The sequence below is a fragment of the Balaenoptera borealis genome, assembly GCF_965194805.1.
Source record: "Balaenoptera borealis genome assembly, chromosome: 3".
NCBI lineage: Eukaryota > Metazoa > Chordata > Mammalia > Artiodactyla > Balaenopteridae > Balaenoptera > Balaenoptera borealis.
The window spans coordinates 101,659,137-101,680,734 of record NC_138866.1 but is presented as its reverse complement, the minus strand read 5'-3'; the positions used below and the strand labels follow the sequence as shown (position 1 = coordinate 101,680,734).

Below are 21,598 nucleotides of genomic sequence, written 5' to 3'. Positions count from 1 at the left end.
AACTGGGCCCATGAGCCACAATTACTGAGCCTGCGCGTCTGGAGCCTGTGCTCTGCAACAAGAGAGGCCGCGATAATGAGAGGCCCGCGCACCGTGATGAAGAGTGACCCCCACTTGCCACAACTAGAGAAAGCCCTCACACAGAAACGAAGACCCAACACAGCCATAAATAAAAAATAAATAAATAAAAATTTAAAAAAAAAATATTTATTGACTGTCTACTATATGCAAAGCACTATTCTAGGCACTGAGAATTCAGCATTTTAAAAAACAAAAAAAAAGGACAAAGCCCTCATGGAGCTTGCATTCCAGTGGGGGAGACTGGCAAATATGCAAATAATGCACATAACAAAGGCAGAGGATAATGAGTGCTATGAAAAGAAAGAAGCAGATCAAGGAGACAGAGAGTGCCTAGGGGTCTCTTTAGATAGGGCAGTTGGGGATCGCCCTGAGGAGATGATCAAGTAGAGACCTGCATGAAGTGAGGGAGCCAGTCACATGGAGACCTGAGGAAGCATCATGCAGAAAGAGGGCAAAATAAGGCCTTGAGTCAAAGACCAGCAAGGAGGTGAGTGAGGCAGGATCAGAGTAAGGGAGGAGAGAAAGGTGGGAAACCGGAGGGAAAGGGAGGTGAGTGCCAGGTTTTGATGGCCTTGGTGGGCCAGGAGAAGGACTTTGGATAGTATTCCAAATGTGGGGGGAAGCCATTTGAGGGTCCTAAGCAGGAAAGGCACATGATCTGATTTCTATGTTAAAATAACCACTCTGACAGGTTTATAGAGAGTGGAATGTGGGGGGTATGGGAGCAAGAGTAGAAGCAGGGAGAAAGCTGGATCAAGGAACGAGAAGAGGGCCTTGCAGACACTGCCGTCTGGAGCCTCTCCCACTGTCCAGCCATGGTCAACCCCACCGTGTTCTTCAACATTGCCATTGACGGTGAGCCCTTGGGCTGTGTCTACTTCAAGCTGTTTGCAGACAAAGTTCCAAAGATAGCAGAAAATTTCCGTGCTCTGAGCACTGGGGAGAAAGGATTTGTTTATAAAGGTTCCTGCTTTCACAGAATACTGTAATTCCAGGATTTATGTGCCAGGGTTGTGACTTCACACACCATAATGGCACTGGTGGTAAGTCCATCTATGCGGAGAAATTTGCTAAGAGTTTCATCCTGAAGCATATGGGTCCTGGCATCTTGTCCATGGCAAATGCTAGAACCAACACAAGCTGTTCCCAGTTTTTCATCTGCACTGCCAAGACTGAGTGGTTGGATGGCAAACCTGTGGTCTTTGGCAAGGTGAAAGAGGGAATGAATATTGTGGAAGTCATGGAGTGCTTTGGGTCCAGGAATGGCAAGACCAGCAAGAAGATCACCACTGCTGACTGTGGACAAATCTAATAAATTTGACTTGCGTTTTATCTTAACCACCAGACCATTCTTTCTGTAGCTCAGGAGAGCACCCCTTCACCCCCATCTGCTCGAAATACCCTTTAATCTTTGTGCTCCCACTGCAGTTCTTTGGGTTCCATATTTTCCTTATCCCTCTCCAAGTTTAGCTGGATTGCAAAATTAACTTTATGACTATGAAATAAAAACTAAACAGAAAAAAAAGGAATGAGAAGAGGATGATAGCTCAGGAGATGAAATAGAAGGCATCTCCCATTTCCGAAAAGAGAGGGTCCCCAAAAACTATTTTAGCCAACCTGAATATATGATTTCCAGAATGTGAATTAAATAGTCAAATTTCTACTTAGAGAAAGCTAGTATTTTAATTTCATTCACATACATATTTAAATTACATCCACAGAATCAATCTAGAATTACCAATTTACAAATATTTCTTCTTTGCCAATTTCACGTTACATGAAGTAATTTTAATAAAACTAATCATAAGCATGTTTGACATCTTTTTAGAGCCACTTTTTGGGTCACTTCACACAAATTTCTAGGGCAGGCCATCTTCACTTCCATCTAGGCCTGTTTTGAATCTGTGTACAATACTGTAGCTGAATGCTTAGCCCAAACCACAAATGCCTGTTGGTAAAGATTTAGATTTTAAAGTAGAATTTATATCAGAATGTAGATTCTTTGAAGGCAAGGATACTGTTTTCTGAACTATTGTATCCCCAGTGCCTAGAGCAGGGATCAGCAAGTATGGCCTATGGGCCAAATCTGTGAACATAGGTTTTATAAACAGTTTTATTGGAACACTGTCAGGCCTATTAATTTGTGTATTGTCTATGGCTGGTTTTGCTCTGTAACAGCAGAAATGAACAGTTGTGGCAGAGACTGTATAACTTGCAAAGCCTAAAATATTTACTATCTGGCCCTTTACAGAAAAAGTTTGCTGACCCCTGGTTTAGAGCATTGTCTAGCGCATAGTAGGCGTTCAACAGAAATCTGGTATTGACTAAATAGCTATAAGAAAACTCCTTATTTTCCGAAAAATAATTTGCAGAAAGGAAAAAACAAAACCTTATACTCTGCAGTATTTGTCAAATTCGTCCTCAAGCGCCCTCCACACTGGCCCCTTCTAGTGGTTCTTTTCAAGCACTAAGTGGCATGAAAGCCTTTCTGTCTGGTTCCTAAGGGAGCATTTTCTAAGGCAGCTCTCCTTCCCTCCGCACCATGAATAACTCTAAAGACATCACTTCTCTCTTCTATGCCTCCATTTTCCACAACTTGAAAACAGAGTGTTTGTGAAACTCACGGGTCAAGTGTTTTCAGAGAAAAGGAACAGCAGTAGGAGTGTTTGACTTTTATATCTGGAAAAAGCAAAGGGGCAGAAGCACGGGAAGCCCATACACACATAAAGGGGTGGAAGGGCCGGTCAGCAGCTTGAGCCAGGAGAGAGAGGGCCCGTGGAAAGCAACGTTAGAAAAGGGATTTTTCTCCATGTGTTCAAGCTATTTTATAAAAGCATGCTTTGAAGGGGTCCTGAAACTCTGTTCCATTCCATGTTCAAAAGCTATGTACACATTTTCTGATTTTTATAGTATGCAGGCTCTCTCAGAAAAGAGTTTCCGGGCTTCCCTGGTGGTGCAGTGGTTGAGAATCTGCCTGCTAATGCAGGGGACACGGGTTCGAGCCCTGGTCTGGGAGGATCCCACATGCCACGGAGCAACTAGGCCCGTGAGCCACAACTACTGAGCCTGCGCGTCTGGAGCCTGTGCTCCGCAACAAGAGAGGCCACGATGGTGAGAGGCCCACGCACCGCGATGAAGAGTGGCCCCCGCTTGCCACAACTGGAGACAGCCCTCGCACAGAAACGAAGACCCAACACAACCAAAAAAATAAATTAATTAATTTAAAAAAAAAAAAGAATAGCTCTTAAAAAAAAAAGAAAAGAAAAGAAAAGAATTTCCAATGTTCCTATGGAGGTACATTGGAAAGGTTTGCAGGTAGCTCAGCCTAGCTAAGGCTCTGTCGACAGCTGCACTGCTGGATATAAAATCAGCTGAAAGAATGCCAAGCTAGAAAACTGACAGAATGGTGATTGCTTTATTTATTCTTGTAGAGCAAAGTGGAAATTACCTCTCTCTGTTGAAAGGGAATCTAGTCTTAAGAGGCAGAGAGCCTATATTTTTTGGCATTGTAAGGGCTCAAAATTGTTCTGCTTTATCCTGTCTCTTTTGTCTTCTGCCACCTGGAAAGGAACAGAGAAGAGCTCTGAGAGAAGTGAGATGAACTCTTTTAAAGTGTTTTAGCAGCAATTTGTACAGAGGACGGTCCTAGGAGTGATTTTCTGTCAGCTGAACTATTGCCGGGGGCAGCAGGGAGAAGCTGTGAGGGCTCTTGCGGCCAAGCCTGAAGACCTGAAGGTATAGCCCTGCCCTGGAGCAGCCTACTCCACGACAGACTTCACGGTCAGTGAGTCAGGAAGTCGTCTATGAAAGTCAGGCTGGTAACCGAGCCTCACTTTCCTCATTAAACACTGTAAAGAGGGCTTCCCTGGTGGCGCAGTGGTTGAGAATCTGCCTGCTAATGCAGGGGACACGGGTTCGAGCCCTGGTCTGGGAAGATCCCACATGCCGCAGAGCAACTGGGCCCATGAGCCACAATTACTGAGCCTGCGCGTCTTGAGCCTGTGCTCCGCAACAAGAGAGGCCGCGATAGTGAGAGGCCCGCGCACCGCAATGAAGAGTGACCCCCACTTGCCGCAACTAGAGAAAGCCCTCGCACAGAAATGAAGACTCAACACAGCCATAAATAAATAAATAAGTAAATAAGATTTTAAAAAAATAATAATCTTTAAAAAAAAAAAAAGAATAATTAAAAAAAAAACTGTAAAGAATTAACTCAGAATGTTAGAGCACCTAGGGCAAAAAAGGTCACCTTAGCATGGGATCCCCTTGAGGCAGACCCCAAATAAGGCACAGGGTGTATACTTGTGAAGCATAGGAAACACCTGTAGGCAAGTGACAAAGTGAGGCCTGGCAGGGAAGGAAGCAATAAAGGGTCAGATAGCAAGCCACCTACACCGTGAACAACTGGGGCTTATTCCCAGGGAGAAACTCTGGGACACTGTGTAAAACAAGAGCCACTGGGTTATCCCACCCAAGGGGCAAGGGAGCTGAGCTCAGTGATTGATTGACAGTTGGTGGAGGCTGTGTTAATTCCCCCAGCACTCCCACCCTGGGCGAAGAGATGCAGATGCTGGCAGCTGGAAGCAACAGAGCACCATAATATGGTACATTCCAATGGATATGGGTGTCACACCCACCACATCTGCTACAGAGCTTCTCAATAAAAAATTTCCTCTGGTCTTTTCTTGCCCACATGTCACTCCTTCATATACTTGGAAGCAGGAAGTTGGCTGGGATGGAGTAGTGACATCTGCCACTTTCACAGGGCGCATTAGCCTTTGAATCAACTTCCTGTGTCTGGGGAAATCCCCACATTGTGAATCCAACCTCCCCAAAGTAGAACACAAATGCCCAGCCTCCCTTGCAGCTAGGACACAGGCCTGAGGTTTAGGCTCTGCCAATCAAGCACACAGAGATGACACTGTTTGGGGGAAGTATGCAATGCTGATGACAGGCTGATGGGATGTCCCTTGCTCCTGGAGAAAGGAGTGGCAGAGACATGTAGTTTGGGGTGGTGGAGGCAGCAATGCCTGTGGAGGTTTTCTGGTAGAATTTCTAGCACAAAACTGGCAGCAGGGCTGGTGGCTTTAGCACTTGCAGTAACTTTGGCTTCCTAGCATCATCTGGTACTCAACAGCTTCCAGGCTTTCCCATCAGGCCACTTTCTGCAGCTGGGTGTGGGTAATCATCCTAGAAGCTTGACCCCAAGTGTGTTTCTTCCCCACCTTTAATATCCTTTATGTCAATCCCTCTCTTGCTTTAACTAGTCAGAGTGGACTCTGCTCTTCATGCCTAAGCCCAAGACTGATATAGGTGGAAAAAATAAATGGTAAAGTACACAGTATGACACGGTGTTATCATTTTATAAAAGCAGAAAGAAACCCAACGGGACCACTTGGTCTCCCCTCCTCCTCATAAAGAAGGTTACCTATAAACTATCTCAGATGAGAAACTAGTTTTCAAGTCTCCAGGGAGAAAATTCTGCACAACCTAAAGAATCGTATCATTCCAGGAACCTACAACACCCAATACCAGAAAGTTCTACGTTAGTAGTCAAGGAGATACAAGAACTTTTTGTAGTCACTTAAAGGAAAAATGCACTTAAATCACCCATTTTGTCACTGAATTTACCTTTAATCATTTTTAATTTTATTATACATGGCGCTGCCAACTGCGAAACATTAAGGAATCATCATCTTCATTTTTTTCCAGTTTACTGTGAGTCAGACAAAAACTTGAGCAGAGACAAAGATGTCAATATTATTTTTAATACAAAAGAAAACTCTTTCCATGTCACGTTGGCATGAAAAGCACTTGTTTTCAAAAAAGACCTTACTTTCAGTTCCCCTTCTACTCTGGGTCTTTTGAAGCCATAGCAGGAAGTCAGGAACACTTCCTTGAATCTCTAGATCAAAAGTCAACACAGGGAAGTCCACCTGAATTCCTTCCTTCCCTTGTGAAAATGGCAGTCTCCTTTCAGGGTCATAAATTAATCTTCCTCCAGTTCTTGAAGGATGTCTGTCCTCTGATGTTTGCACTTAATGGCAATAGCTATGATGATGATGATTACATATCTGTCAGTGGTTTTCAGAAATCATTTGAAGGGCACTGGGTCTTGGTAGCATTGCATTAACATCTTACCTTAAATGTTTTACTCATCGACCTTAAAATGCTTCAAAATTCATATTTTTCTTAAAAATTACTGGAAAATATTATAAATATAACAAACATAATGTTTCATGAACAAATCAGGTTATATTCATAGGGAATAAGAGTTGGAATCAGACAAGTCTAGACTCCGAGGAAGGACCCTCCCCCATTTGTAACCTGATCCTCCATGGTTGTTAACTGTGTATCTTGGGCAAGTCACTTAATGTCTCTTAGACTTAGTTTCTTCATATGTAAATTGGGTTCACAATACCTACCACATAGGATTGTTGTGAGGATAATGAGATAACATTTAACGTAAGTAAAACATACCTGGCATATAATAAAAATTCAATAGATGGTAGCTATTGTTTTTTTTTTCTTAACCATCCATCTGTACATGACTATTTTCAAACAAATATTGCATATATTTCAATATGGATGATATTTTTCTTTTATCTCTTGACTTTAAAATTTCACAAATTTTGTAGATCTCATCTTCTGTGATCTGAGCTGTTGTTATTTTATTAGTCTTACGCCTATGACCGTCTCTTCCATCATACCTTCTGACCGCTGCCAAACTTCTTTTTTCTGATGATGTGATGAGCACACCAACCCACACTTTAATGTACCAAAGTGGTTTCTCATTGCCCTGTGGATCCAATCCAAGCTGTTTATCACCTCCTACGGTCATTCTCCCATCCCCCAGCTGTGTATCACAGAGTCTGAGAGGCTTAAAATTACATTTCACAGACCCCCTTGCTTAATAAATTACACCCAGAAGTTGTAAAGCTGTGGAATCCTTAGCAATACCAGTGCCTCAAGATCAAGAGCCACCAAATGCTTCCCATCCCAGATCTAGGTGGGACTCTAATACCATTATGCTTTTAAAAGTTTCTCCTCCACTCTCATTCCAATTTCAAATTTTTCTACTGGACACTTCAGCTCAAACTCAACCCTCCATCTTTATTTCTTTTCACTCCCTGGAATTCTTTGAGCCTTCTTTGATCTCCATTATATTGCAAACTGCTTAAGGGCAGAGAGAGTATTTTGTTCATGGCAGTAATCTATCCTGTACCCCTCCTCACAGTACACACACACATACTCCAGGAAAACTGCTGTGGCACACTGTAGGTCCTTTAAAAAACATGCTTGTTTGCATATCTTTTTGAAGTTAAATGTTCCTCTCTTGGCATTCAGTACACAGTGGGTTATTTTGTGCTGAATTCCTTGCTCCCTGCAGGCTCAGAACATCAAAAGTAGCCAGAAAAATCTTAGAAAGATGTATTTTCAGAACCAGAGGCAGCCATGCCTTAAACATCACCCAAAGGAGGGCACCAGCCTGGGCCCACAGAGCCCACAGCGCCCACAGCTGTCTCTAGAGAGTCAGGAAAACATCCCAGGTCAACTCCACTGGTTTGCAGAGAATGCCAGAGTCACAAGATGTTTGAGACAGGAAGGACTTCAGGGGTCCTACTGCCCAACCTCTTCAATCAGTAGGTGAAGAAACAGGACAAGAAAGTAGAAAGTGACTTGCTCAAAGTCATCCAGATGTTCTGCCCAAGAAGAGCCTGGAGCCCCCCGTCTTTCTCCACTCGATCTCATTCTGAGAGCATGGCCTGGGGAGGTCAAACCACTCTTTGCAGTGTCTGAGAAGCCCTTCCATCCTCTTCAGGGCCATTGGGAAACCAAGAGTGAACCTGGCAGCAGCCTTTCCCCAGAAATCCCGGGTGATGGCAGGGACAGTGACCTCAGTGATAGGTCCCTCAGCACTCCCTCAGCATCCCCATACCCTACCCTGCCAGCAGTCAGTCCTCTCTAACCCTTCATTTATCACCCCAGAACTTGAAAGTGAAGCCAGAATGAGAGAAAGCCACCATTACTGGGTGTCCCCCACACCACCCTTCCTGCCCATAATCTCTGGGTAATGATTCCTTTTGCCAGAAGCCCAGCTCCCGAAATAGTGTGGTGTATTGGCAGAGGTCCAGGAGCTAATAGACGTGGCAGCATTGTGTCTTATGACCCGTTTTAACTGAGCTAATTTAGAATTTACCTGACCAAGAGTACCGTAAAATGTAATCCTCACGATGAGATTGTTAATTACCACAGGATGACTGCCTGTGTTTGGCAGCTGGGGGGAGAACTGGAGGGGAAAGGCTGGTTTCCAGAAATAATCCTTCCCTCTGCACCAAACAGGAATTAAATGTGGGAAAGGGCAAAGGGGATGGACAGACAGATTCACCCACAGGAACTAAATAGGGTTATAATTAGTTTGTGTGTGTGCAGGTGTCATCTTTCACCCTCTGCCCGCGCGGAGAAGACTGCTGGTAAGCTCAGAATTCTTTGTGTCTCTTGGAGAAGGGCATTGAGATCCTTGGGGTGTTAAAGCAAGAGGACTGCTAGGAGCAAGGCAAGTGAAGTCTCTGCTTTGCAGAGAGACACCCGATGCAGTGACCCCTCCCCCCAATGTAACACTGTTTACTGATAGCTGCTCCCCGCAGCTATTACAGAGCTGCCTGAGAGCATCCTAATTAGTGAGGGTTGTCAGCAGTCCCGTTATAATCCCCAGCTGAGTGAGCTGTTTACCTCAGCCACTTCAAGTCACAGCCTCTGAAACATAGCCTTAAGTAGCCAGTCTCAATTTGTTTTTACCCCGTGACTTATTGCAATAACTCCATGTTTCATAAGCATCTCAAATGTATATTTAAGCAGAGCAATCTCAAATCATATAAACTGGATTCTCACAGCTGTCTTATTGCTGAGATATCTATCATTTTACAAAAATGTCCTAAGTACCTTCTATCCAAATATGTTTAAGATAGGAGTTATAAGTTAGATTCAAAGCATTTTTTCCCACCGCTTCATTTGCTGTTTTCTCTCAGGCTGGCTCAATATACTGGGACTTGACCTTAGCACAATGGTTCTGAGTAAGCAGGAATATGTTCCTGCTTTGGGCTGTATTACAGTATAGTCTTGTGTATTAGTCAAGAACTGTGTTCTGTGAATTCATCCTAAGCATGCTCTCCTTAAAATTCATTCATTCATGAAACCCATGTGAAATTTGGACTGCGTGAGATATTTAATCTTACTGTTATGCCATAAACCTTGCATGACATGATCCTCCTTGATGTAAAGACCAGCCTTATTAAAAGTAATGGTGTCTTGCATTCTGAATCAAGACAGCACTTTGAAGAACAGGAATAAAACACAAATGGGGTGACATAGGTATAAAAACGTGATTCATGTGGATACAGTCTTGTGAGCACTGCCTCCCCCTCTCCCCTCTCAGAATGCCCCTTCTCCACAGCCACAATTGTCAGGAGAACTCGAGGGTGAAGGCGTGTGGAGGGGGATCCTTATTTTCTTGAAGTACCAGGCAATACCCTAGGTAAGTATATCAAATGTCAGGCTTCCCTTAGGCAGTGTGGAGCTGACCTACGCTTAAGGCTGACACCAAAACCAGTGGTTTTGTGAAAATAGAGAAGTCCAAAAGGAACTCAGAAAATAGAGTCCACATTGAATCCTTTTTGAGATCAACATAAAATTAGGATTAAAGATGCTTGATATGGATTCATCTATTAAACAATGCAAGATCATTAACAATAATCAAATCAATGTAGTTTCATTTTACGGAGTCATAACCTACCACTTCAAGAAACTGAATATCATTTTTTAACTTTGTATTGTAGGGATTTTAAAACATATACAAAAGCAGAGAGAATAGTTTAATGAACCCCATATATTCATCACCCAGCTTCAACACTATAAATTCCTAGTAAATCTTATTTCATCTCTACTTGCCATCACCACCTCTACTCACCCATCCCCAGATTAGTTTAAAGCTAAATTCAGACTATTTCAAGAAATTTAAACAGGAATTTCACCTGCCTTAGAAAGTCCATTCTGGATGGATCGCCACCTCTAGTTAGTGCACTGGGCGTACCCCCTGCTACACTCTCACACCCCTACCACCCTCAAGATGGCCTCACAGCTGACCACAGCCACCAGAGGTGTCCTCACAGGGGTGTCTTCAAACACACTATGAACCTCATCAGTGGCCCAAAATCCAAGGAAGTGACTAGGCGTCCCAAGAAGAGCAACTACCAGATGAATCTTACAACCTGAGGGACAGCACTACTCTTGGCCTTAGAATGGCCCTCATGAGCCAGCGGGGGACAGCGTTTCCCAGTCACTATGGCAATGACAGCAAATGCTCTATTATCAATGAATTAAAAACAAGAAAGCATCGTCCTTACCACTGAAAAGCTCATTCTCCTTAAAACAAAAACAAAAAATAAACACGCACATGTGGTTTGTGAAAAAGTGTAGTCATCATTCTGGAGAAATGCATATGGAGAGTAGTATCATTGCAATGAATCCCCCCAAAAAAAGTTTTTTTCAATACAGCTTGTACTATGATACCAAAAGCTGGAGACACCCATGTCCTCACCACTATTTATATATTTGAAACTATTCTCTCCAGAATCATATTAGGAAGACACGCAAGGGAAAAAACACATTTGCATCCCCTGAAAAGCAACTTAACTTACTCCTCAGAGTGTGTAGAAACTTGAAGATGTAAACAAATGTGTGAAATAAATACCTAAGGTGGTAATAACCACTGAGAATTTTAAGGGTCTAAAAATATTTTTTAAATCAGCAAGCCGCTGATCTTGGCACATTAGCAGCTATTACTATACTAAAATGATCTGCCAGGAAGGCACGGAAAAATCAAAGACATTTTCCACTGGGAAGCAAACAAGTTTGATTATCAAGATGAGCCTGTACTAAACATAATTTTCCCCATCAGGGCAATGGTAAATGAAGCCATTAATGAGCAAATACACGTTTTTAGATGACACTCTAGAAATACACATCAAAGAAAATATGCATCCACAGAATAGCTAACTTGGAAAGAAGGAACGAATTTGAGATACTGGTTAGTAGGAAAAAAGAAAGGAGACCTTCTTAATCAGCCTTTGTCAATCACCACCTGAAACACAAGGAGAATGGCAACACCAGTAACCAGGCCTTGTCAGCAGGGAAGGTAGAGCTAAAGGAGTCCTAAGAGTTAAAACCGTGGTTACTATGTCTAGAGGTAGTGCAATCTGTATACAATCACTGAAGTCATCTGAGAATTGCCCGTTGCTGACAAATGTAGATGGACAGATATGTAAAGATGATGCGTCATGAACTACAGCTGATGAATTTCCTGCAGAAGCCCCTGTACTCACATCAGAACTGTCAAGAGGTGACAGAGCTACATCACACTGAGTCTGGCAGTTTAATTTGGTGTCGGCTATTAGTGTCGACTCTCAGCGCTATTGCCATTCAGTGTTTCTGCTGGCAAGGTGACACAGCCTCAGAGATCGCTAAATTTCTTTGTTGAGTGAAAGAAAGGTTGCCTGGTTTGTGCAGTAATCCCTTGCTGAACAATGGGCATTGCAGAGGGGCCAGGGAAGGAAACAGGGGAAAAAGGAATTCATTTCACAGGGTTCCTTTAAAACATTTCTTGCATAACTCCAGGTAAGGATCTGATGACTTTGTTGGGTAAAAAGCAAATGTCTGGGACAAGGATGATTTATGTTGAAGGTTTGGCTTGGCTGAATTAGAAGCTACTGAGTGCACTGGCATCACGGAAGTACTCTCCCTATATGGGTCCCAGGGAAACCACCACATTCACTCAGGAAGGAGGACGTGGTGGGTTGCTCTGACCTCTGGGCGTCACCCAGTGAGCCCAGTTCCTTCTCCTGGCCCCATGCTTATGGGAGAGGCAGACCTTGGCAGTGTATCCAAGGACACTTCAAACTTCCTTGGTTACCCTTCCTCCAGAGAAAAGAGAAACAGTGTCCGTACCCTACACCCCAACCCCAATCTCATGCCACTGCTTGCAGGGTAAGAAGGCATGGGGTGGGCTTCCCTGGTGGCGCAGTGGTTGAGAATCTGCCTGCCAATGCAGGAGACACGGGTTCGAGCCCTGGTCTGGGAAGATCCCACATGCCATGGAGCAACTAGGCCCGTGAGCCACAATTACTGAGCCTGCGCGTCTGGAGCCTGTGCTCCGCAACAAGAGAGGCCGCGATAGTGAGAGGCCCGCGCACCGCGATGAAGAGTGGCCCCCGCTTGCCACAACTAGAGAAAGCCCTCGCACAGAAACGAAGACCCAACACAGCCAAAAATAAATAAATACATAAATGTAAAAAATAATCTGTTAAAAAATATATATATATAAAAAAAAAAAAAAAAGAAGGCATGGGGTGCAGGTCAGGGTGGCCTGACCACTCCATACTGCCTATGACTCAAGGAATTTGGTCAAAACCTAATAATAAATAGCCCCTCCTCCATTCTGCCCAGGACAGCACTGCCATAGATAGATGCCCCAGACTTCGCACCATGGAGGCCACAGGAAGATGATAACGATTACCAGTGCCTAGGATACACACTTCCAGAACTATCTATAAGAGCAGGGGAGGGGTTGGAAGAAACATGGAGAAGGAGTTACAGTCATTAGTAGTAAAATAATCTCTGTAGCAACAATAAAAACATGGCTTAAAGTTTAAGCAACTTGTCCAAGGTAGCAATTAGGATTAGAATATGGCAAAGGGGAAACCGGGTAGGAGCTCTATAGTATAAGAACCAGAGCAGACTGCAAAGCTTCTTAGCACCCGCCCTACCACACTGGACAAGAGCCTGCTCACAATACTGCGCTCCTTATATGTTCATAAAACTTCATACCTGTGGTCTGTGGCTTTTACTCCCATTATCTCATTGGAGCCCCAGTCATTCCTGAGGCTTCCTGAAGCTACTCCCAGAGGCCATCCTCTGATTCTGAGCTCTTTCAATACTCCAGCTTCCACTCACATTCTTCCCCTTTATAGACGAAAGCTGCATATTCCAGGAGAATTTCACCCAATGCCATGGAACTGACCAATCTGAAACCACCACAGTAGCGTAACCCAGACTTTCTGTGGTAGAAGAGTTGGGTAAATTTCTAAGAGGGAAATACATAGGTCAGTCCAAGAAATTCTGTATAGACAAGGCATGTCTGGGATAACTATAAACATTTTACAAGAACCTCTTCAGGACACGGGGAGGGGGAGGGGTAAGCTGGGACGAAGTGAGAGAGTGGCATGGACATATATACACTACCGAATGTAAAATAGATGGCTAATGGGAAGCAGCCGCATAGCACAGGGAGAGCAGCTCGGTGCTTTGTGACCACCTAGAGGGATGGGACAGGGAGGGTGGGAGGGAGATGCAAGAGGGAGGAGATATGGGGGTATATGAATAGGTATAGCTGATTCACTTTGTTATAAAGCAGAAACTGACACACCATTGTAAAGCAATTATACCCCAATAAAAATTAAAAAAAAAAAAAAAAAGAACCTCCTCAGGATGACTTTCCAATCTAAAACTCTTTGGAGATACAAATTCACAATTGTAGTATTCTTATGGGGATTTCTTTTCCTGTGAAAATTTCTCCAGTTTAAGGGTGTTAACACTAACATTCTAAGGGTCCTATGTTTCTGATCTCTGCTTTCTAAAACTATCTCCCTTCCATAGACATCTTTATAAAAGTTTCAGAAAGCTCCTGTAAGGGATATCGAGCTATATACCTGGACATAATGTACAGAACAAGGTCAGCGAGAGTCCCTGCTCCACACTGGTCACCCACCTGGAATATCGTGTCCAGCTGCAGAAGCCACACTTGACGAGGGGTATTAACCAGTGGAGCAGCTGGGGTGATGAGGAGTCGACAACACCACAGGGCATGGTTGAAGGTCCTTGGCCAAAGAAGACAAGAATAAGTAGAGCCTAAGTCCTCAGTCAGTTGGAGAGTTATCATGTGAAAGCTAAGAGATCTTCACAAAAAATAGAGCAAGGCCTTTCTGCGCTTCCCATGGAGGGGTCCATACGGCATTGTTCTAGGTTCCTGCCATAACTTAAAATGAAACTTTCACAATGTGCAGAGCCCTTGATGTCCTCAAATTCCTTGCAGCAGAAACCAACTGAGGTGGTTGACTTCCAAATGGAACAGTACGTCTACAAGAGGAAAAGTGATGACATCTACATCATAAATCTAAAGAGAATCTGGGAGAAGCTTCTGCTCCTGCCAATGTTGCCATTAAAAACCCGACTGAGGTCAGTGTCATATCCTCCAGGAATACCGGCCCGCCAGCTGTGCTGAAGTCTGCCGCTGCCGCTAGAGCTTCTCCTCTTGCGGCTTCACATCTGGAACCTTCCCTAACCAGATCCAGGCAGTCTTCTGGGAGCCCGGGACCTCGGCTGGTGGCTGATCCCAGGGCAACCACAGCCTCTCACAGAGGCGTCTCACGTTAACCCGCCAACCACTGCTGCGTAACAGAGACCCTCCTTTGCGTGTGGACACTGTCACTCCCACCACAGAGGCGCTCACTCCGCGGCCGCCGCGGGTCTGAGATAGCAGGCGTTGGCAGTCCCTTCCAGTTCAGGCTAGCCCCTCGGGAGGTCTTCCTCACTCAAGGCTTTCCCTTCTCAAACTCCCACTGTCTGGGCCTTGCTCTGTTTCTTTTTTTTTTAAAGGACCGTTTATTTTCTGTCAGCCTTATTTCCAGTTTCTGTTTACGAGTCTGTGGAAGGCCAGCTTAAGACCAGTCAGTGGTTGTTCCTGCCCGTTGTGTGGCCCGAGTGGTGGAGCCGTGGTCCAGTCCCGAGTGGCGGGCTGCAGCTCCTACCCGCACGCCTTCAGACCAGCCCGCCACCCAGGGTTGAGAAGCAGTAATTTGGGAGTTGGCACAGCCCGTTGTCTCTGAGACGCCTCCGGCGTCACAGCCTTGTCAGCAGCGGCCTCCTTTTCAGTCTCCTCAGGATCTCTGCAGGAGTAGAGAGCGTGTAACCACGCGAGACCTTCCGCGGGAGTTCACAGGGCGGGGCCGCGCCTGCGCAGAACGTTCGGACCATCGCCAGCCACCGAAGACCCGCCAGCCACCTAACACCTGCCACCCCCTGAGCTCCTCTGTGGTGGTAGTGACAGTGTCCACACGCAGAGGACGGTCTGTGTTACGCAGCATTGGTTGGCTGGTTAATGTGAGACGCCTCTGTGAGAGGCTGTGGTTGCCCTGGGATCAGCCACCAGCCGAGGTCCCGGGCTCCCGGAAGACTGCTTGGATCTCGTTAGGGAAGTTTCCAGATGTGAAGCCGCAAGAGGAGAAGTTCTAGAGGCAGCAGCAGACTTTTGCACAGCTGGCCAGTATTCCTGGAGGGTATGACACTGACCTTTCATAATTAAAGAAACTATGTCTTTGTGGGAACATTGAAATAACTTTGGATTTAAGTCTATTTAGGGTTGGAATCTCGATCGAATAGCTAATAGTAGTGAATCCGAGGGCATTCCAGGCCTCCACGCAGTGACTTGATGAAATAGATTAGAGATGGAGGAAGGCAGAGGGGAAAAAACATCAACTCAGCCTTGGGAAATGTCTTAAAATGATCAGGAGTACATAAATTACCTTCAACCAGATACAGTTTTCCTTGATCCTACCACATTTGCTCCCTTTCCAATCCTAACCTTCCCCATCTCCTTTTACTGCTGTTATCTTTCTAATCCATGATTTTTCAACATCAGCGATGCTGTCAGTCATCGTAGAAATCCCTTTGACAAGTCAGAAACTTGCCAAAGATTATTGTGACCAATGTCATTGTGGAGGAATCAGGAAAAGAGGCATGACTCTCTGTACCAAGGCTTGGACTCTAGGAAATAAAGCATGGAGGTATGAAGTCGTGGGGTTTAATTCTCTCAGCCTCCGCATGCTGAGAGAAAGCATTTATTGATAATTGCAAAGGAACATACCTCCAGCTCCCCTACCTACTGCGATGCAGACCCTGGGTGGGTAGGAGTTAATGTGGGTGCAGGGCCCATATCTCCCCCTTCTCTATGTCTCCCACAAGTTCAGCACAGTGTTTTCCACCTCCTAGGAACTCAGTAAGCAATTAATAGATTAAAGTGGAGAGTTGCTGTTAGCAATCTCACCCGAGGCACAAAATTCACAATACATACAATAACTAGTGCCTATAGAAATTGATCCAGCTCAAAACTATATATAAATACAATGGATTTGTAGCCTTAAAATTTCAAAAGCATTGATATTTCCAATCTGGAGAAATAAAGGTATTTTAATCCTATTGCATCTTTGAGTTTAAGATGCTATATTAGACTGAACAGAGATTATAAGTTTTACTCAAGAGATATCTCTTCCAGTCTCATTCCATTAGTTACAACAAGGCCCCATCATTAAAGACTTTACTCCCTCTCTGGGAGAGAACTTGTGATGAGTGACTGACTCTCATAATTGGCTTAGGGAACCAGACTCATTCATTGAATCAAGAAAAAGAACATCAAGGAAAGAAGAGAACATCAAAGAATAACTCTCTAGGCTCACTTTTTTATTTCTTTCCTTGAGTCAGACCACTAGCATCTTTCTTAGAAATGAGGTAACATTTCAGAACATGGATCTGAGTGCTCAAGTGACTTCAGTGGATCTGCAGCATTTATTAAGCACTGGCTGTATACAAATCCTTCAATGGGATGATAGCTGCTGCTGAAGAACCCACTGCAGACCTAACCATGCAGGCTCTGCCTGAGAAGCTTATTATCTCATTGAGAAGACTTAAAACAGAGAGGAGGCTTTTTTCAAACTAAAGAAAGAGCAGCATAAAAACTAGTGGAAAATAATAAAATGCAAATGAAATACCCAAGGGCCAGGGACAGTTGGATTAAGGCCACAATTAAATCAACATAGGCAATAACAAATTATTCCTTCCATGTGTACAATACTCCACAGTTTTCTAACTCTTCACACATATCACCTCTTAATTTTCAAACAATTTTATGAAATAGGCTTTATCTTCCCCAGTTTCTGGATGAGAAAACAGTCCCATGTCAGTGAGGTGACGTGTCCAAGGCTCCTGAGCTAGCAAGTGGCAGAGCTGAACAGAAAATAATTTAGGGCTCTAACCTGCTGACATCTAGCTATCATTTCCACTTCCCCACATTATCACTCAAAACATATATCTGTGCAGAGCTTTACTTTCACAAAGTATTTTCACAGACGTTTTATCATTTGGTCCTCTCAGTGCTGGGTGAGAGGCAGGGCAGAAATTCCACAGGAGGAGAGCAAACTAGGATGTTGGTGAGTTTTCCTGCCTAAAGCCATCCAAACAGAGATTGTTGCTGCATCATGACTCCCAGCATGATTTCATGGCAGGGGTGAGCAGGAGAAAGGACTCGTGCAAACAGGGAGCGTGCACTTTCATTTATTCCTGGGTCTTGTACCTGTCACGTAACAATTCAAACCATGAGACTAGAAGAGGAAAGGGGGTGATATACACACCAGTCTGTTCTCTCAGCAGCTTCCTTGCTTTTCAGAGCATCAGGAATTGCGGGGGTTCCTCACATCTACCACACACTCCTTTGCTTGGATTAAGGCGCTGGAGTTGGATGGTGAATTTAAATCATGTCCCCAGCTCCCAGCGCTAACCTGTCTAGCCTGTCAGAGGAACTGCCACAGCCTCTCTGTTTTGCATGCCCTCTGCAAAGAAGGAGAACGAGAGAACGATAACCCCAGGGTGAGCAGGAGAACCACTTTGGGAAATGTATTCCCGCAGCACCCGGGAAGGAGCAGGCTAATTGTCTCCAGAGGCAGTGGCAGCAGCGTGGGCAGGTAGGATTGTGCCGTCCTTTATTGACTGGTGCAGTCACTTGTTGGGAACCCGTGTTCGTTAGCTGTGTGTAAAGTGATATTAGAGGAGAGACGCTGGGTCCTGTGCTGAATGATTGAGCACCCAACCTGATGGGAGGTGCATTATGTAAAAACGCCTGCGAGAGTAATCGAGTTACTTAAGTGGATGTGTTGAGCGTTATCTGAGAGGGTGCTGCTGTGAGAATGCAAGATCAGGGCATTGAAATGTGAAAAGCCTCAACTGAAATAAGCCCTCAGCCTTTTCATACCCATTCTCCACAGCGCTCTCAGGTTATCATACAGAATTAAAGGGTCCTCCCACTCCCCCTGTGCTAACTCTTCACGTTTCCAGGCCAAAAGTGGGTACGTAAGCTGCCAGCACCTGTTTGTCTAGCAGACCCAGGAGGAAAGGGGAGTGGCCAGCTCTTCCTTCAAATCTTCCTTAGTCCTTTCTGTGACAGGAGGAAGCTCATTGGCTAATCCCCAGGCTTTTAAAGATACCAACAAATTTTTAAAAGCTACTAGACCAATGGTGTCTCCTAGGGTGTTTGCTGCTCAAGTCAAAGGTAACAAAGAGCTCACTGTATTTGCCCCCATACTTTTTGGAGGTGACCTTTGGAGGCGTCAACCTCCAAAGTTGATGCTAAAGGGCTAGCATCAACCTTGTGCTGAGACCAAACAAGTTCACCAACCCCCACAATGGGATGTGTCAAAGGGCCGCATCTCCACCACCATGGCTCCACAAAGCGTTGGTCATCATTCCCCTTCTTTTCTCCCTAGTTCACTGCCCTCTGAACCCCCCTCCTCTTCTCCTAACCACGGCTTCCCAGGGAGACAGTGACGTGCACGCAAAAGCATTTCTCTGGCTCTACCCCCACCCACTCTGCAGGACCTGCAGACCCCTCCAGATCCTCCCAAATCATCACAAGAATCCCCAGGGGTATTTCCTAGGTGCCCCAAAACCAAAATTATGGGCTACCAATGTCCCCTATCCCTACAACATTTACAGGGTTATAGGAAGTGTCTCCCATCAGAGCTAGCACCGAAAGTAACACCTCCTGAAGTCTAGAATTCTGGATCCCTTGTGCAAACGGACCATGGCTGGGTCTACGCTCCTCACCCCAGTTCTCCAAACACACCACGCGGTAGGGAGAACAGAGCTTCAGCTCATGGCAGGACCCAGCCAATTTTCAATGGCTCTAAACCACATATACAACGCAGCCCAGATTCTTCAGCCTGGCATTCAAAGCCCCAGTCACTGCTTCCACTGCAGCTCATCTTCTCCTAAAGCTATCCTTACATCCAAATCATTACCCACCTCCCAGACTACATGCCTTTCACTAAACACACTTTGAATGCTTCCTGTCATGTGCCTTTATCCTAGGTTTCCTGCAGTTGACCTCCCTCCCCTCCACCCACTGCTGCCTTTCAGAATCCAGCTGATCACTCAGCAAGACCCAGCTCAGGCTTTTCTCCTTCCTGTCATCCCAAACCAGCTTACATCACAGACAGTGGTGTGTGTCCCTCCCTAAAGTGAACACTCTGGAGGGCGGGGACCACATCTTATTTATCTAAATCCCTATTGTCAATAACAGAGTACTTTGCACATAGTGGGTGCTCACTAAGTGGTTATTGGATTGTAGAGGCTATACTATGAATCATTGCCTAACTATGAAATCATACATCCATTTGTTTCTTTTACCTGAAGGTGCTCCAGTGGAATAGGACCCAGAACTGACAAAGTTTGATAGACAAGGTTAGGATTGGAAAATGCCTGAAGCATGGTCCATGGGACACCCAGGTGTAAGGTCCTTACCACTAGTGAGAAACAAAGAAAATGGAGTAAATGGAGAAACGAGGTGGGAGAAAGGAGACAGTCAAAACAAAGTAGCACATCCCCAACTCTCTCAGGTCTGACCCCATCACCAATAATGCATGCCAGTTGATATCCTTCAACCTTTGGTATCATCAAATATTAGAATTACATAGTCTAACCGCTTCATTTTGTAGAGTCAGCAATGGAGGCTCAGAGAGGGAAAATGACTTCCCCAAGGTCACACAGCCAATAAGTGGCAATGTCAGAACTAAAACCAAGGTCTCCTAAGTACACATGTGTATTTTTTACTAATAGTATATATAGTCTTTTCTTTCCATCTATTTATCATTCGTTTTCATAAGAGAAATGGAATGAACTGAAAGGACGTGGAGGAAGAGAAAAGGGAACTAAAACGGAATATTCATTCATAAATCTCTGTCTTATTTCCAATGATCCCCCAACACAATCAGTAAAAGGCTTTTGTAAATTTCCTTGTCTTCATGAAAAGGGACAAGTAGACATGAAATTCACAAGTGACTGTGTAACCAGATGCTGAATGCTAGGCTCCCCTTGCTAGGTATGGGCCCCTAGCCCTCCTTGCTAGGATCTGGGTGGGCTGAGCACGTGGGTGGGAAGCCAGATTCTTGGCATTATTGTCTTTGGCACTAGTCCCCAATCCTGCCAGCCTTACCTCTCTGATTTATTAGCACAAACCCAGCACTCTAAAAATATAATTACTGCATTTAGAGTGTGTTTCCTATCTATACGCTGCAGGGGCTTAAGCACACATAAACTCTTCTGACACTGAATTATACCCTGGAAAACCAAAACTGTGCACTCTGCAAAGCCAGCCTGACAGCTGGATTATCCGATGGGCTGGTGGTGCTCATTGGCAGCTGCCACGTGAATGAAAGCAGTAATCATTTTTACCATAATGTACACAATTTACAGCAAGGAAGGCAGCCTCATAGACCTTTCTTGCTCATCTTAATATGGACTATTTCCTGAGTTTTAAAAAATACCTCCAGATTCTCACCCTTGATCTAGAGAGAAGCTATAGAATTTCTTTGTGACATTACTAATATAAGACAGGTTAAAGAGAGCAGTTAGGCACCATGTTTCTGATGAAAAGAGTGTCTGGGAAACACAGTTCACCTTAAGCATGGGTCCCTCAAACTCAACCATCTACCACCCTTTTTTTTTTTTTTAAAGGGGTCATGGCTTCTAAATTTTATTCATTTATTTATGGCTGTGTTGGGTCTTCGTTTCTGTGCGAGGGCTTTCTCTAGTTGCGGCAAGCAGGGGCCACTCTTCATCGCGGTGCGCGGGCCTCTCACTATCGTGGCCTCTCTTGTTGCGGAGCACAGGCTCCAGACGCGCAGGCTCAGTAATTGTGGCTCACGGGCCCAGCTGCTCCGGGGCATGTGGGATTTTCCCAGACCAGGGCTCGAACCCGTGTCCCCTGCATTGGCAGGCAGACTCTCAACCACTGCGCCACCAGGGAAGCCCTACCACCCTTTTATATGACCTTTAAAAGCCCAAGTGGACTATTGCCTTATGCTCCTCACAGTCTCCAGGCCCCTCCAGGACTCTGAGAAAGCCTTGAGGTACAGTGACTTCAGTTTCATCCTATCTCTGTAGGTTTGCTGTGCAATCATGGAAAAATGGCTCTCTGTGCTTTGGTCACCACGGCTACAAAATGGGGATAGCAGCCTTCCTGTATGAGTTTACCAGGGCCACCATGATGAAATACCACTGGCTCAGGGGCTTAACCAACAGTACTTTATTTCTCACGGTTCTGAAAGCTAGAAGTTCAAGATCAAGGTGTTAGCAAGGT

General features: G+C 44.8%; 1 pseudogene across 1 annotated transcript; it reads left to right on the top strand.

Moving 5' to 3' along the window:
* Positions 1 to 208: 208 nt before the first annotated feature.
* Positions 209 to 21,259, top strand: LOC309626830 (peptidyl-prolyl cis-trans isomerase A pseudogene; annotated as a pseudogene). The gene has a single exon. The product of its transcript is annotated as a peptidyl-prolyl cis-trans isomerase A pseudogene (transcript).
* The last annotated feature ends 339 nt before the right edge of the window (positions 21,260 to 21,598 follow it).